A 17187-nucleotide genomic window follows, 5' to 3' on the forward strand; every position below is an offset into this window, starting at 1 on the left:
GCCCGGGAATTTCCTAGTCTGTGGGCAATAAAAACTCGGCGTCCACTCACCCTCTGCGCTTTCACTGGGAGCTGCACTCCTGAGCTGTTCCTAAACGGCCATCTTGGATCCACTCCACATCCATATTCTTTCAAGATAACATGATGCCTCCCACTGCAGAACAACTGGCAGAAGACTATATTTTTTTTCATCCTAGGATTAATAAATAATATCTAGCATTCTCATCCAACCAACATTAAGGCCAATGTGAGGGATCCATTAAATAATCACTCAATGGCCATTCATGGAAGCAGTCACTCTGTGCCAGATACTGAGCCAAGAACAGGAAACTGACAAATGGCCCCCAATTTCATGGAATTCACAATCAAGGAATGATAACTTATGGTGACATTTAAACATACACCAATACTCATACTCTTGGGAATTTGGGCCACATTTTTGTTATCTGGCTTAAAATAGCAAAACAGCTCTGCTAGGAACTGAGTAACGCTGAATGGCTGTTTTAGATAGCTGTGGATTTACCACTTTAAGCATCAGATCTTTGATTCATAATTTTCATTAATCATGTTTCAATGCTTTGTCAGTTCTCCAGGACATTCTAAGCTCCAAAGTCTGAGACCCTGTACCCTCACCTTTACAGATTCCCCTAAACTACCTTTTTTTCCAAAAAAGGAAAAACATACATGAATGAGAGAAAATAAGGTCTTCATAGTAAGTGCTTCATATGAGAAATTTCAAACTAAAGTACTTTCTAATCTTGTTTTTAAAAAGTTAAGAGAATAAACCTGATTTAAACTTCTCTTGAGATCCACGGTAATGAAATCCTGTCATGAAAATCTGAATTTAGACTGGTTCTGGCAAACCAAGTGACCTTGGTCAAATCATTGTGTACATATCAGAGGACTTAGACTGCTCATTTTTAAAGTTGCTGAACTGGAATTATCTGTAAGGATGTTTTTCAGCTCTATAATTGTACTCTTTCACCAATGAAGCTGGCTAGGCACAGTGGCTCATGCCTGTAATCCCAACACTTTGGGAAGTCAAGGTGGGTGGATCACCTGAGGTCAGAAGTTCAAGACCAGCCTGGCCAACATGGCAAAACCCCATCTCAACAAAAAATACAAAATTAGCAAGGCATAGTGGCAGGTATCTGTAATCCCAGCTACTCAGGAGGCTGAGGCAGGGGAATTGCTTGAACCAGGACGTGGAGGTTGCAGTGGGCTAAGATCATGCCACTGCACTCCAGTCTGGGCAACAAGACAAAAATAAAATAAAATAAACGGAATTACCACAATGGTTCATTCAAATAGGAGCATCCTAGTCCAAGATTAATATGGTTTTTGAGTTACTGAATCCACTCTTTACAGTGTTTACTACTGCAAACTTAGCTTTCAGCTACGCTTTATTCCCATTTTAACTTACAACCTATATCCCCTTAGATTTAAACAGGCTTAATGAAAAGGAATGGAAACTACAATTTCTACTACACCATGCTGCCTCACAAGCTTATTAGAACAGTATATTAAACAAAAGTCCTTAGACTTGAAGTCAGATCTAGAAACTCTCTTAACATTTGTATAAATTAAGTTTAGCTTGTTCCATTTATATGCAGTTTAAGAAACATTTTATGTCACATTCTCTTTTTTTTCATATATAATTCATTTTCAACAATTACTTATAAAAAAAATCCTTTTTCTTTCTTTTTTTTTTTTTTTTTTTTTTTAAAATGTTTTTTTTTTTTTTTTTTTTGAGACAGGGTCTTGTTTTGTTGCCCAGGCTGGAGTGTAGTGGCATGATCATGGCTCACTACAGCCTTGCCCTTCCTGGGTCAAGAGATCCTTCCACCTCAGCCTCTCAAGTTGCTGGGACAACAGGCATGTATATTGTGCCAGGCTAATTAAAAAGATTTTTTGTAGAGATGGGTGTCTATGTTTCCAGGGCTGATCTTGAACTCCTGGGCCTAAACAATCCTCCCACCTCAGCCTTCCAAAATGCTGGGGTTACAGGCCTGAAAATTCTCTTCTTAAACAGTGTCTCTGGAAGTACCCAAATCTTTTGTGTTAACCCTCATTCTGAGCCCCAGAGCTCTTAATTCCTGCTTCCCCCTTACTGAAGTTCAATTAATTGCTATATTTTACTTAATCTCAAAGTACATGTATGCACACAAACACAGTTCTATTTGTCATCATAATCTGAACTGAAGCATTTCTTGTGTGGCTGACTGAACTAAGTTTACTAACACTCCTTAGCCAACAAATGCCTTCTCATATTTGAAGGTCTTCTGCTAAACCTACATTTTGGAGTATTAATAAGTGACAGAATCACTCTAGACCAACTTTCCCTATCAGGTATTGCATATATGATTAAGAGAAAGTTGCACTACTGAAATACAACATTACTGAAAACAGTCTTACAAAAATAAGCAGATACTGTGAGCTGGTTGTGAGGGGACACACACCCTGAGTACTTCTGGGAAGTGAAAAACGTGACTTGAGAGCTTCTGGTTCATCAATAATGCTCTCTCAAGCACACCACTGGGTTCTGGAAACCACAAACCAAAAAAAATATTTATACAGTATAGTGTCCAACTTCTCAAAATCAAAGTTCTCACGGCACCTGGTTCTCTCTGAGATTCTAATTTATTAAACATCCACTTCAAGACCCAAAACTCTCTCTGGGACTCAGAGGCAAAAATGTGCATACAAATATTACTTGTAAAGTTTGGCACAGTTGCTAGTTACTTCTAGTAACAATAATAATAGTCGTTGTGGTGCGTGCAACAGGATGGACTGAGGGACAAGTCAGGGTTCAGGAGGACTGGGTGGTAATGATGAGGACCAGTTGAGTTTACTGGTACTAAGGGAGAGTTAGGGATTCAGGGTATCTGGGATTTGGAGGGTTAGAGCATGACCAGGGGAATGACAGGAAGCCAAGAGGGTGTAGTTATGAGGCACTGCAAAGAGGTGAATGAAAGCAGGGACAAGTTGTAATAAACACAGACAGTAAAAGGACGGGGTTTGCCACCTGCTCCAACAGCTCTCTGCTGCTCATGGGCAAGGGCAGCAAAGCCTAAGAAGGGTGCTCTCGGGTGAATGGCATATCTGTTGTCACAGAAGGTGGGAGGAATTGGAGTAAACACAGAAAGGCTGATCATGAATTCTGACAGGAGTACACAGGGAAGACCAGATGGACCTGGTCTTGGAGGAAAGGAGGAGATATCAGTCAACTAAAGAGCAAAGGGAGGATAATGGCTCAGTAGGTGTGAAGGAGAGAGAAAGAGCAAGTCTAGAGGTTAGAGAGAGGAGAGACAGCAAACCTCTACTTTCAGCACTTTAGATGTCCATTAAGCATCTTGATTCTATAGCTTTTGCTCCCTAAACTTTCAAAATATTCAAGAGAATAGACCATAATCTCATGCTCCAGCCTATCCACCAAAGATAGGTACTTGAATGTCTTTCCAAACAAATTCAAATGGAACGGCCAAATTTCCAGTACCAATGTTATTAACGGTACTACATCATTCAGAATAGCTTTCTGCTGGAGACATCACTGAGATCTGAATGTCTTTGCACCACATTCTTCACCTCACATAACTCTCTCCCCACTCAGTTTTATTTCTCAAACCTTCTTCCTCTGTGGCAAACATTCATGTCTGTCTTCTTCTTGGTGTCATCTCTGTCACCTAGCTGCATGTACTTTTGCACCAGTCTTATAACATCCAATAATTTCTACAGTCTTGCAAAAGCCTGCCAACCAGATTCACTGTTTTTTCTTCAACCACTAAAAGTGGAAACTTATGTGATTTATCTCTACGCCTTTGTGACCTGTACAAATGTCTATAGAAGGCAGAGAAATACAAAAGCAAAACTTGACAAATGGGATCTAACTAAACTAGAGGGCTTTTGCACAGCAAAAGACACTCTCAACAAACAGACAACCTACAGAATGGGAGAAAATTTTTGCAAACTATGCATCTGACAAAAGCCTCATATCCAGCATCTATAAGGAGCTTAAACAAATTTACAAGAAAAACACAAACACCATTAAAAAGCGAGCAAAAAACATGAATGGACACTTCTCAAAAGACGACATACATGCAGTCAACAGACATATGAAAAAAAGCTCAACATCACTGATATTCAGAGAAATGCAAATTGAAACCACAATAAGATACCATCTCATACCAGTCATAATGGCTATTACTAAAAAGTCAAAAAAATAACATGTTGACAAGGTTATGGCAAAAAAGAAACACTTACACACTGTTGGTGGGAGTGTAAATTAGTTCAACCTTTGTGGAAGACAGCATGGTGATTCCTCAAAGACATAACAACAGAAATACCATTTGACTCAACAATCTGATTACAGGATATATACCCAAAGGAATATAAATTGTTCTAGTGTAAAGACACATGCATAGATATGTTCCCTGCAGCACTATTCCTAATAGCAAAGGCATGGAATCAACTTACATGTCCATCAGTGATAGACTGGATAAATAAAATGTGGTACATGTACACCATGGAACACTATGCAGCCATAAGAAAGAATGAGATCATGTCTTTTGCAGAGACATGGATAGAGCTGGAGGCCATTATCCTTAGCAAACTAATGCAGAAACAGAAAACTAAATGTGCATGCTCTCACTTATAGTGAGAGCTAAATGATAAGAACACATGGGCACATAGAGGGGAACCACATGTACTGGGGTCTATCAGACAGTGCAGGGTGATAAAAGAAAATAACTAATGGGTACTAGGCTTAATATCTGGGTGATGAAATAATCTCCACAACAAACCCCCATGACACACGTTTATCTATGTAATAACCTGCACATGTATCCCTGAACTTAAAATAAAATTTTTTTAAAATATATATATACAATTCAACCTAAAAAAAAAGGAGAGAAATACCTTGAGCCATGCACACACACAAAAAAATGTATTGTGACATTAGTGGCATAATGTGCACATCAGCAAAATTAACTATGTATCCAGAAAAGCATTACCCACCCACCAAACTTTAGCCATGCCCATTCACTCTAACCCAAATGGCTCCCTTCCCATCCACTGTTTCACAAGAGAAAATATGAAGTAAAATCCATACTGTGTAGACTAAAAGCAACACAGGGTCGGGGACTGAGTTTCATTCACATTTGAATACCCAGCATCTACTGCAAAGTCCAACATTTAGCAGACAACATGATGATTTAAATAATTGCTTCACATGCAAAACTTTCCATGAAAACAGAATCAAACAGAAAGTAGACGGGCTATAACATTACCAAAAAGTAAATAATCCACAAACTAATCAGGCTATAAAATAACGGAAAACAGGTTTCATTATTTTAGATGTTTAATTTTAAATACAGTAACTTTCAGTGCAAAATAATACAATCTCACTTTCCATTTCCAGGGCATGCCCTATTTTTTAAAAGCATTTTTCCAGTCATTTCCTCATGCAATTTGCCATCTATCCACTGAATTTGGCAGCAGGAATGGGACACTTTGCCGAATTTGAAATTAGGACAGTTGGACTTAAGTCCTGTGTTCACCACTTCCTGTCCGTGTAACCTTGAGAAAAGCCCTTTAGCCAGTGCCCATTTCTATTTCCTCCTCTGTAGAGCAGTGATAAGATCTTATTCTTCCTGTCTTACAGACATGATGATTGGGGAGGCAGTGGGGACAAGGAAGGAAATAATCTTAACAAGTACTTACCAAGTACCAGGCATTTGAATATTTTCATTCTCACCACAATCCTGCAAAGAAATTTCACAATTTCTTGCCTATCAGATGAGGAAACAGAGTCAATAAGTAAAGTAAATTTCCCAAGATCAGTGTTGTTAAGTGCCAGAGCTGGGATTCAACCATTTCTGCCTGATCCCTGATCATGAAACCATAATGCTGCCTAGATATGTGTCAAACATTTTAGTTGCTATTTAGAATATTATTGCATATGTAAGTATCCGCTGCTATTGCCATAAGTATAGAATCCAGAGGCAAAGATAAGGAGACACTAAGGTCACACAGCCTGTCAGAGACAGAGCCGGGACTAGAACTCAGGTCTCCTGATTCCTGACCTAAAGTTTTCCCATTAAACCATGCTGCCCCCATGCTCCCAGGAAAAGGCATAGAGAAGCACGATGCTTGTTTATTCAGACCAGCTGTTACAGATCTATTTTAAGACAGGCACTCTGAAAACCATGGAAGGTGAGTATCAAGTGTATCATTAAATATTCCATATTAATTGACCCTTTAAAGAACTCTCATGTGAGTAGCATATGCTGCTAGCTTCCTGTTAAGCAAGCAACTCAAAAGCTGACTACACTTCTTGCCACACAGATTTTGAAAGCACATTCAGCTAGCAGCACAAAATACAATTCAAAAATAATTTTCCATGGAAATCCAAAGGAACTACATTGCTCTTCATAGTTCTATCCACTAAATGCCCAAGAATAAGGAAAAGCAAAATGTCAACTTGTGACTGGCTTTAACATGATGCAGGATCTATGTTAACAAAGGAAGAGAATTATGATAAAATAATGCTCCAAATAATAGCTAACAATAGGTTGTCTGAAAATTTACAAAAAGAATATTTATAATAGAAAAAATGCGATTTCAAAGCACATCATTTTAAACAACAGTGTTCCTGCTTCCCAGAGAAATATAGGCACTCCTGACTCCAGAATAGAGCATTAAACCATGCGCTTAAGACCAGCCTTCACAAGGCACAGTATTAAAAGGCCGAAAAGGAACAGCTACATTCAGTTTCTCTCTTCCCCTCATGATCTCTCCTTAGTTTTCCTGATTTTCTTTCCTTTTCCCATTATATACCTGTCAAAGGTCTAACACCAGTTTTATACTGAACAATGTGAGAAATGTGTATGAAATCATCCAATTGATGCATTCAGTATCCTGAAGCAAAATTTTAACTCCATCTGACTAGTACGGAGGTGCTATTAACAATAGCCACAAGGCCAATCAGAACAGTCCTCCAAGGGAACCCCACAATACAGCAAAATACAATGGGGGAAAAGATTCCTTGCAGTCCTCATTGCAGTTCACATTCAGATGTCCCGATAGCTTGCTGACGAGAATTCAGTTCACTCTTAATGTTTTAATTCTATGTTTGGCTCTACCACAAACTACTTGTTGGTTACTAAACCCCTCTTAGCCTCAGAGTATCTACCACATGGGGATAAATAACAATGCCTGCCTCATGGTGTTGGACAATTAGATGAGATAATGCATGGAAGGTGTTAGTAACTGCCTTGTATGTTTCCACAGAAGCAGGGATAATCATTATAGTGAAAAAAAAAAAAAAACGTTAATATCTATTGGGCAGTCATAAGCAAGTCACATTAATTAATTCAGCCAGTCCTCACAAGAACCCTAGGAGGTAGCTTCTTTTATTTGGTCTATTTTAAAGATGAGAAAGCTAAAGAAAAGACAGGTAGACACATTTAGCCACTTTCTGAAAGTCACTCAGTTGGTAAGTGGTGGAGTAATGTTACCTGCTATTATTAGTAATGGCACTTAACAAGTATTTTTGGTTTGAAATGACAGTCAGTGCTGGCTATGCTTTTTTTTTAAATTTGTAGATATGTTTGAAAAAGTAGTAAAGTTTCACCATTTTCATTCCATTGATGAATTTCACCTATGCCTATTTACATATGCCTATTAGGTATGACTCCCTGTGTCCATTTCTAGTGCTGTATATTAAGAGCCTATGGCATCCTCAATCAAGCCAAAGCCTGGAAGGGAGACAGATAAGGAAAAAAACTGCAAAACAGCAAGGAGTGCTGCATTCCACCAGACACTGCGGCACAAAGCAGCATGTGCTCAGTCACACCTGGGAGAAAAGTCAGGGAAGACAATACAAAGATGACTCTTGAACTGAATCTTCAAGCAGACAAATGAAAAAGGGAACTTCAAGTAGAGAAAAAGGAATATGCAATAGCACAGAGACATATAGCAGCATAGTCTTTTTAAGAAACTGCAAAAAGGTCAGGAGTACAGAGTGGAGAGGAGCTTTGAGAGATGAAGCAGGACAAGACCACGAGCTCTTGCATACTAAGGAGGTTGGATTTTATTCTCTGGTCCTTTGGGAACCACTGAAGTTATATGGAGGTTGTCTGATCGCCTGCCCCAGTAGTTCAGATCAAACCCTAGGCATCTTAGTCGCTCTCCATTATACCCAATGTTTATCCACATCTTTGGATCTCTACCTTGAAAATATATCTTACATTAAATGAGGGGAATAACGGCATACATGCATGCAAATGGGAAAGATCCAGGAGAAAACTGATGATGCAGCAGAGTGTGGGGGTAAAAAATAAAGGAGAAACTGGCCTTGGCCAGGAGCACTGTTAACTCACTCACAGTACCCGAGAGAAGGCTCATCTACAGGCAAAGATGCAGGAAGGCAGGAGCTTGAGGAAGCTCTCCTCTGATTTTATCTTTTTCCTCACTGGAACAAGAAGTGAGGTTACAAGTTGAGAGAAAGAAGGAAGAAAGGGGTGATGAAGGTCTAAGGAAAGAAGAAAAGGTACTAAAGAGTGACCTGGGAGAGTCAAAAAGTAAATGGTCTCGGGCAGTTCTCAAACTTTTTTTTTTCCTCAGGACCTCTTTTCACTCCTAAAAAGTGATTGAGAATCCTCAGCAGCTTTTGTTTGGGGTTTCATAGCAATCAATGTTTAACATGTTAGAATTCTAAACCGATAAACCTTTTAAACATATACAAGCCTATATTCTACAGTCAACCACAGCAACGGCATGGGCACTGTCACACAGCCTTTGCAAAACTCCACTATACACATATTAGAAAATGAGAAGGCAAATAATCTATTATTATTAGATTATAAATAAAACTATAAAGAGAGTTTTGAAATTGTGGGACCCCCAAAAGCATTTCAGGGACTGCCTGTAGTTCCAGACCATACTTTGAGAATACAGTATTAGAGAAATATAACCAGATGATTGGATGGCCCAAGGTGCCCACCTGAGATTAGGAAACATGAACTTAAAGTGAGAGCAATCTACACGGTGGGTTTTCCCCCATTATATTCAGCAGCTCAGTTGTAGGAAGGGAATAAGTAACAAGTTGAATTTAACCAGGGTTTTGTTTATCTAAACAAGCAGGACAAATCAAGGGAAGTCAGGGAATTATAATGGCTATAGTATTTAAGCTAAGTAGGAAGGAAATGAAAACTGAAGGCAGTTAAGAGGTGGCAGAAGCAATGAGTTCAAAGGATTGTTGGGTTTTAGGTATTAGTAGAATAAACCAGAAAAAACGGGGTACTAAAAGAGTGGGATACATGAAACCGAGAAGAGAGAGGGTAATTGGTAATAACTTCCAACTCCAAGAGTCCAAGACAGAATGTGCTCCCTTTCTCATTAAAATGTGCCCCTCCTTTATAACACTCCTGTCACCTGTTGCTGAAACCTGGGTCTCAGCCTAGATACTTTCCACCGTTTCTCTGTATCTAAAAGGTTGCCAAGTCCCATCCATCCCAACTCTTTATTGCCATTTTAACCTCTTTTGTTCCTCTCTGTCCCTCTACTCGCCTCCTTTCTCTGGCCTCATCTTCTGGTGAATGACTTCAGTAGCAGTCCTGCTCATGCCTAGTTTTGTCCCATCCAATCAACCCCTCTCTCTTGTGAGTGAACTTTCTTTTTTCTTTTTTTTTTTTTTTTTTTTTTTAAGACGGAGTTGTTTCGCTCTTGTTACCCAGGCTGGAGTGCAATGGCACGATCTCGGCTCACCACATCCTCCGCCTCCTGGGTTCAGGCAATTCTCCTGCCTCAGCCTCCTGAGTAGCTGGGATTACAGGCACGCACCACCATGCCCAGCTAATTTTTTGTAGTTTTAGTAGAGACGGGGTTTCACCGTGTTGACCAGGATGGTCTCGATCTCTTGACCTCGTGATCCACCCGCCTCGGCCTCCCAAAGTGCTGGGATTACAGGCGTGAGCCACCGCGCCCGGCGTGAGTGAACTTTCTTTAATGATCACACTTCATACCCATGGGGCAGCCTAACTATAGAAGCAGAGGTGTAAAACAGGTAGGCTGAGGCTGTCAGTGTAAATTTGGGGTCCATCAAGGTAGGCAACACCACAGATGTCATAAGATGCTACAGGGAAGTGAATGTGAAATGAAAAGACAACTAAAGAGAAAACTCTAATAGAGGTTTCAATAAAGAGAAGCCAGCAAACAAACAAACAAACGGAAAAAAACCTAAGAAAGAATAATGAGAGGTACAAGAGGATCAGGAGAGTAGGGTGTAGTGAGAGTAAAGGGAAGAGAGAGTGTTAGCTGAAGGGTATGATCAGTAATGTCAACTGCCACAAAGGATTCGAGAAAAATAAAAAAAAGCAATCCACTGTACTTGAAAATTTGGAAATATGTGGTAATCTATATCAGATCAAACCCATTTATATTGCAAAAGTGATATAATTTTCTCCCTCTTAAGAAAACAAAAAGACGTGGTCTCATTTTCCTCACTCCGGCAAGCCATGGGATTGCACCTCACCAAGGGGGTTTCAGTACTTCAGTGCCTTACACCAGACTCTGCTTTCTACAGAACCTAGGTTAAGCCACCAATCACACAGACAGAACAAGTGCTTAAGATGCCTAAAGATGCCACAACTACTTTACATAAAAATATCCTGACTGGTGTTGTGTTTTAAATTATGCTGGCAGATTATCCAAGAGAATAACCTAACAAATGGCAAAGAAGTTACTGACTTCGGAGACGACCAAGGAATGACATTATTCTGAACAAACTGACTAAAAATGTTACTAGGCACATCATTCTTTAGGGAAAATAACAGTTTTTCATCCTTCACTTTGGTATAAGTCACACCATGTTGTATGGGAGGAGGGAGTGTGTAGACATGTATTTGGAATGCACACCTCAATGCTAAAACTAATATAATCATAGTTTTTAAAAAACAATGTAGAGTTATCTATAGCAGAAATTATTTAACACTTTATTTAAAAGAATAACAAGCAGCATCAAAACCCAGCTTAGAAGGAAATCCCACAGGCAGTAGTGATGAATTCTTTTAGAAATGCTGCATCACCAACAGTAGGTGTACAAAGGGTAACACTGTATGAAAACACTTGGCAATCAATGACTCTAAGTTCAAGTGGTATTCAGAATAGTCACAATCTGAACAAAAAGAAGATTTTAAAACACTTTAAATTTTACTTATTTTTTTATGATTATACTTTAAGTTGTGGGATACATGTGCAGAATGTGCAGGTTTCATAGGTATACACGTGCCATGGTGGTTTGCTCCATCCATCACCCCGCCATCTACATTAGGTATTTCTCCTAATGCTATCCCTCCCCTTGCCCCCCACCCCCTGACAGGCCCCAGTGTGTGATGTACCCCTCCCTGTGCCCAAATATTCTCATTGTTCATATACAGATATGTCTTCTCACATACATACACATATACACAAAAGTACCATATGAGAAAATCTGTCCATCTAAAGGATCTCTTTTAATAGATATAAAATAAGAATTGTGTCATAAGAAAATAAACTATAACTAGGGCAGGCACAGTGGCTTACACCTGTAATCCCAGCACTTTGGGAGGCCAAGGCAGCTGGATCACCTGAGGTCAGGAGTTCGGGATCAGACTGGCCAACATGGTGAAACCCTGTCTCTACTAAAAATACAAAAATTAGCCAGGCATGGTGGCTCACACCTGTAATCCGATCTGCTCAGGAGGCTAAGGCAGGAGAACTGATTGAACCCGGGAGGCAGAGGTTGCAGTGAGTCAAGATCTCACCACTGTACTCCAGCCTGGGTGACAGAGCAAGACTCCATCTCAAAATTGAAAAATAAATAAATAAAAATAAAATAACCCATATCTTGATTTCTTTTCCTCTACCAGCCACTACCCCATTTTCCTGTCCTCTTTACAGCAAAATTACCCCTCAAAGAGATGTCTATACTTGCTGCGTCGGCCCTCTCCTATTATCAGGTGTTTGCCCACCACATCGCCAAATCCGTTTTTGACAGGGTTATCAAGGAACCTTATAATGTTTAAATCTTCTATCCTCAGCCCTTATTTTACTTGATCAGCAGCATTTAACATGTCATCACTCCTCCCAGAAATACTGTTCCACTTGGTTTCCTGGAACCACACTACTGGTTTCCCTCCTACCTTGTGGCCATTGCCTCTTAACTCCCTCACAGGTTCCACCTCCCCCCCACACACACATCTCTCTACCCTCATGAACAGGCAGGCTCCAATGGCTCACTCAGATTTTTTCTTCTTTCTTCACTAATCCCTCAGTGATATCACCCAGTCTCATCATTTTAAATACTATAACTCCAAAATTTATACCTTCATCTCCAACTCCTCCAACTTGCTTAGCATACCCTTCTACACGTCTACCAGGCACTTCAATCACAACTAGCTGCAGGTATGTCTTCCCCTCTCCCCACATACACCTCAACACCATACTTCCTCTTGTCTTCTCCATCTCAATAAATGGGAGCATCATCATCTAGTTTCTCAGGTCAAAACTTCTGGAGACATACTTGACTCCTCTCCGCACATATCCCCTAATCTGAGTCCATCAATAAACCTCTGCCGGCTCTACCTTCAGAATATATTCTGAGCCTACTCTTCCCACCACCTGCCCTGCTATTACGCTGGTAAGAGGAGCCGCCATCATCTCTTGCCTGAATGATGTATTAGCCTGGGCACTTCTATCCTTGCTGCTCTCCAGTCTGTTCTCAATATGGTAGCCAGAGTAACTGTAGGAAAGATAAATCAGGGTTGGGTGCGGCAGCTCACAGCAGTAATCCCAACATTGTGGGAGGCCAAGGCAGGCGGATCGCCTGAGCTCAGGAGTTGGAGACCACCCTGGGCCACATGGTGAAAGCCCGTCTATACTAAAACACAAAAAAATTAGCTGGCGGTAGTGGCGCGTGCCTGTAGTCCCAGCTACTTGGGAGGCTCAGGAATGAGAACTGCTTGAGCCCAGGAGGCGGAGGTTGCAGTGAGCTGAGATCGCGCCACGGCACTCCAGCTTGGGCTACAGAGTAAGACTCCATTAAAAAAAAAAAGAAAAAAGAAAAAAAGAAAAGAGAAAAATCATAAATCAGGCCATGTCACTCCTCTGCTCAACCCTCTGTTGACCTCTCATTTCACTCAAAGTGAAATCCAGAGTTCTTAAAGTAGCCTACAAGTTCTAAAACTCGGACTTCCATTTTCTCTCTGACTTCAACCCTACCAGTCTTTCCCACACTCACTCTCCCTCCAGCCACACTGGCCTTGCTGTTCCTCCAGTATACCTGCCATTTAATGACCTCAGGAGCTTTGCACTTGGTATTCCTTCCGCCAGGAATATTCTTTATTCCAAACATCCACATTCCTGTGTTCCCTCACCTGCTTCAGGTCCCTGCCTAATTGTCACTCCCTCAGAGAGGACTTCTTGACTACCTTCTATAAAATTGCATTACATTTCTCTCTAGTTCCCAACTCAGCTTCAAATGAGTTCATAGCATATTATAATATATAGTCATTTATGTATAGTTCAACTCCACTAAAATCCAAATCTCTTTAGGGCAGGGACTTTGTTGAGTTTGTCCAAGACGGTGTCTGAAACAGTGCCTGGAACATAGTAGGAACTGGTGAATAGTCATTGAAGGAATACTTCAAGTCTGAATTATTCATTTTGACAATTAAAAGTTTACATATACTGTTGATAGTAGCCAGTAAACTCATCGAATGTATTACCCCTACTCTAAAGCATAGTATAAAGCAAAATTTTAAGTCTAAAATTAAGACTAAGGGACTTCAATTCATGATAGATCTAGGAGTGGTTATAGGCATTCATGAAGATCTTCTTAAACACTTAAAATGGCATCAAGCCAATAACTCATGCCCTTCCATAGGCACACCCCCCACCCCAACCCTAGCACGTGCTGCACACCCAGTACAGCTATCACCAGTAGGCTCCCCTCTTCCAGAATCATTCATATGCTTTGTGTCCTGGCTAGAATACTGTTTTGAATGAAAAATAAATCTCAGATATAGACACTAATATCTAAAATATACAGACACCAAATTTCTTAGATATTCACTTACCAACGGCATTTTATTTAACTGTATTCTTTATAATAAGAGGAACATGTTAAGTGCATAACTAAACGTGATTAAGTTTACCTCTTAAATCCATCAAAAATAAAAACAAAAGCTAAATCAGCATGAAAAAATTACTTATTTTTGAACTGAAGATCATCCTCTTACCAAGATGGCAAGATCAAAAACAAACTGATGTCCACAGCCAGAAAGAACAATAAGTAAGAGAACTGGGATCCCATCCATGCTTTGATTTTGAAAGATAATCAACTAACTTATTAAGATTCCAAGATTCGAACCTATAATTGAGCAGTCATTATTTGCAGTTATTTATTTTTTTTAATGCAAACAAGGCAGAAGGCTAACAGAGAATGGAAAAGCATCCCACTCATTGGAATAAACACTCATTTAAAAATTGTAAAAGGCTGGTCATTTTATAGCCTATTTCAGGAAAACTAAACAGGCTACAAGCAAAACATCAATAAATTAAAATTTCCTTTGTCAACATCTGCTCCTTAGAGTCTCAATATGACACAAAATTCTGAAGTGACACCTTCTAGTTATTTCTTAGCTTAGGAGATCATGTGCTATATTTTAAAAAGTCTATTTCAAATTAGTATCAACAAAATCTAAGTTGGGTGGACAGAACGACTCTCAGACATACCAAAAAGCCACAAGTACTAGTAATAACATCTCTAACTCCAGGGGAATAAATTCTGCTGGGACATGACAGGGTGTACCAGGTTATTCACTATAGCTAGAAACTTTCCCAAGAACGATATTAGTTGGAGGCAAAATGTTTAGGGATATCAGCCCAAAGGAACTGGTAGGCCTCTACAATTCTTCTAAAATTTCTATTAGAACCTATTACTCTTAATGTAACAATAGCAGAAAAAATGTTTTACATAATTTTGCTAATAGTGAACATTTATTAAGGACATATTAAGCACATGTTAAGCTAGGCACTGTAAGTATGTTAAATATGTCAGTTGTTTCATAAAATCATTTCATAAGTCTCATTTAAGGATTTAATAACAACCTGCATGATACAAACTCATCTGCCTAGCACCCACTTGTTCAGCAGCCTTACCCCTCTGCAATGAGGCCAAGAACCAAGAGGAAAGCAAAAACAGACAACACCATATTCAGGTACTAGCCTTCTAGAATTCACATTTGAGAGAAGCACCCACTCACAGGACATCACAGGAGAAACTGTACTTAATTTGGAACCAGAAATCTCAAGGTTGGGCAGACTTAAGAACTCAAAAGTGCAACGGCACAAAGAAGGTCATTAGCTGTCCTACTTACCTTATTATAACCCAGTGATTTATCATCTGATAGCACAGTGTAATAATTCCTTTAGGGCAAGTATTCTGGTTTGCTCATTGTGGTACCCCCAGTAGGGAACAGAACCCTTAGAGCATTGAATGTGCTCAGTTTTCATTAATGATGCTTATAATAATCATCTTTGGTCATCAGAAAGATTAAATTACATCTAATATATTATAAGAGAAGAGCAAAATACATTCAAAACGATTCTCATCCATTGTTAGCATTCAAATAAAGGCTTCAGGGGGAAAAAAAAAAAAGGCAGCTCTTCAGCTGTCCAGAAAATGTGATTATTGAGAGCAACTGCTGAGAGTTCCAGGAAACAAGTTCCAGGAAACGTGCACAGTACTGTACTCCCTACTGGTGACCAAGGCATCCTGACCCACGCTGCCTCCTGAAGCTACAGGCAAAGTGGAAAATGAGGATGTGTGAGAGTATGTAACTGACTGCAGCTCCCACCAGAATAGAAAAGTCTGCTAAACCCATCAAAGGGATATCCAGAGTGGAGACAACTCTGAAGGAGTACCTAAAGGTAGCAATCACCATGCAGATTTATGGGGGTATTAAATAATTTATCTCACTTTTAAATACATATGGCTCGCCCCACTTCCATGCCTGTTCTTTCTTGGGGACTGCCCACCAGCAGGTTGAAGGCAAACAGGCAAGGAATGCAGAATTTGAAGTGCAGGGGACCCTGGCGAAATACTGACACCAAGAATCAGAGATGACTGTGTGTGCGGTAACTTTAAATACATATTTGTTAAATCATATAAAGCGCGTTCCTTCTTGAAAGGCACTGCTCTGGTTGCTAAGTAGCTGAGGCTCTGCGTCATAGTGGATTAGTGCAGAAATGTGTCATGGAGAGGGCTCTGTCCTCACCCTTTTAAGTTGAAAGCGGTTAAGGTTTTTGTTTTTTTTACCATTCTGAAAGAGACTCTGAACCGAGTTTAACATCCTTCTGTACAAAAATTTTCCGACAGGATAAATAAACTACTCTTCCACTGAACTGTGACTTTTGAGCTGACTGTAGGGTGCACCCAACCTTCCAGAGGTGCGTGCCTGGCTTCACCCTCAAAGAGGCAGCTCCAGTCCCAGGAGCCGGTCAGCACCACAGCACCTGAGCCGGGCACTGCAGGAAGGAAAGCAGAATCTCTAGTGAAACTTCTCATTTCCTGTCGCTGCTGAGAGAGGTTGGACTCGCTCCTTCTCACATGGTTTAGGAAGAGCTGTAAACATAGCCATGAAGCTTGCTGGCCGGCCACCAGCTCAGGGCCCCCGGGGGCAGCCTCTGGGTTCTGCTCCCGGTTCTTCCTTTCGACCAGTGTCACTCCTGGACAGATAACGGGACCGAACGCCCTCCACTTCCTCGAGTCCTCATTTATGTCATGGTTTCTCTTTCAAGAAAACATGAGAACAAGACTCAAAGCAAAAGAAGAGACTAAAGGCAAATTACCCCATCATCTTGTTTCGTCCCTCCCCTTAGTTTTTACGGAAGAGCTTGATCAAATTCCCTTTGTCGCGCCACACGCACACGCAGAGTAGGTGAAGGGCACCCTAAGACAACTTATTTCTTTCCCGCCTCACAGAAAGCCTTTACGAAATCCTCACACCATCTCCGGACGCAAGGCTTTCGCATTCAGCTTGAGGCGATAAGCCATTTCAAGCCAAGGTAGGAAAAGCCGAAGTGGTGCCAAAGTGGTCCCAGAGCAGAAGGCTGGGAGGCAGGGCAAGCTCAGCGCACCTAGACGTTT

General features: G+C 40.4%; 1 protein-coding gene and 1 long non-coding RNA gene across 4 annotated transcripts in view; one reads left to right on the forward strand and one right to left on the reverse strand.

Annotated features, from left to right (window-relative positions):
* The window catches only part of VAV3 (vav guanine nucleotide exchange factor 3), a 406390-nt gene that overhangs the window by 388576 nt on the left and 627 nt on the right, over positions 1–17187 (reverse strand). The window lies entirely within an intron of this gene.
* Positions 14755–17187, forward strand: part of LOC119467465 — a 33290-nt gene continuing 30857 nt past the window's right edge. The window contains exon 1 of the long non-coding RNA XR_005196002.1: positions 14755–17105. This is a non-coding gene — a long non-coding RNA (uncharacterized LOC119467465). The remainder of the gene's footprint in view (positions 17106–17187) is intronic.

This window comes from Cebus imitator, unplaced genomic scaffold (genome assembly GCF_001604975.1).
Source record: "Cebus imitator isolate Cc_AM_T3 unplaced genomic scaffold, Cebus_imitator-1.0 Scaffold293, whole genome shotgun sequence".
In the NCBI taxonomy this organism is placed as follows: domain Eukaryota; kingdom Metazoa; phylum Chordata; class Mammalia; order Primates; family Cebidae; genus Cebus; species Cebus imitator.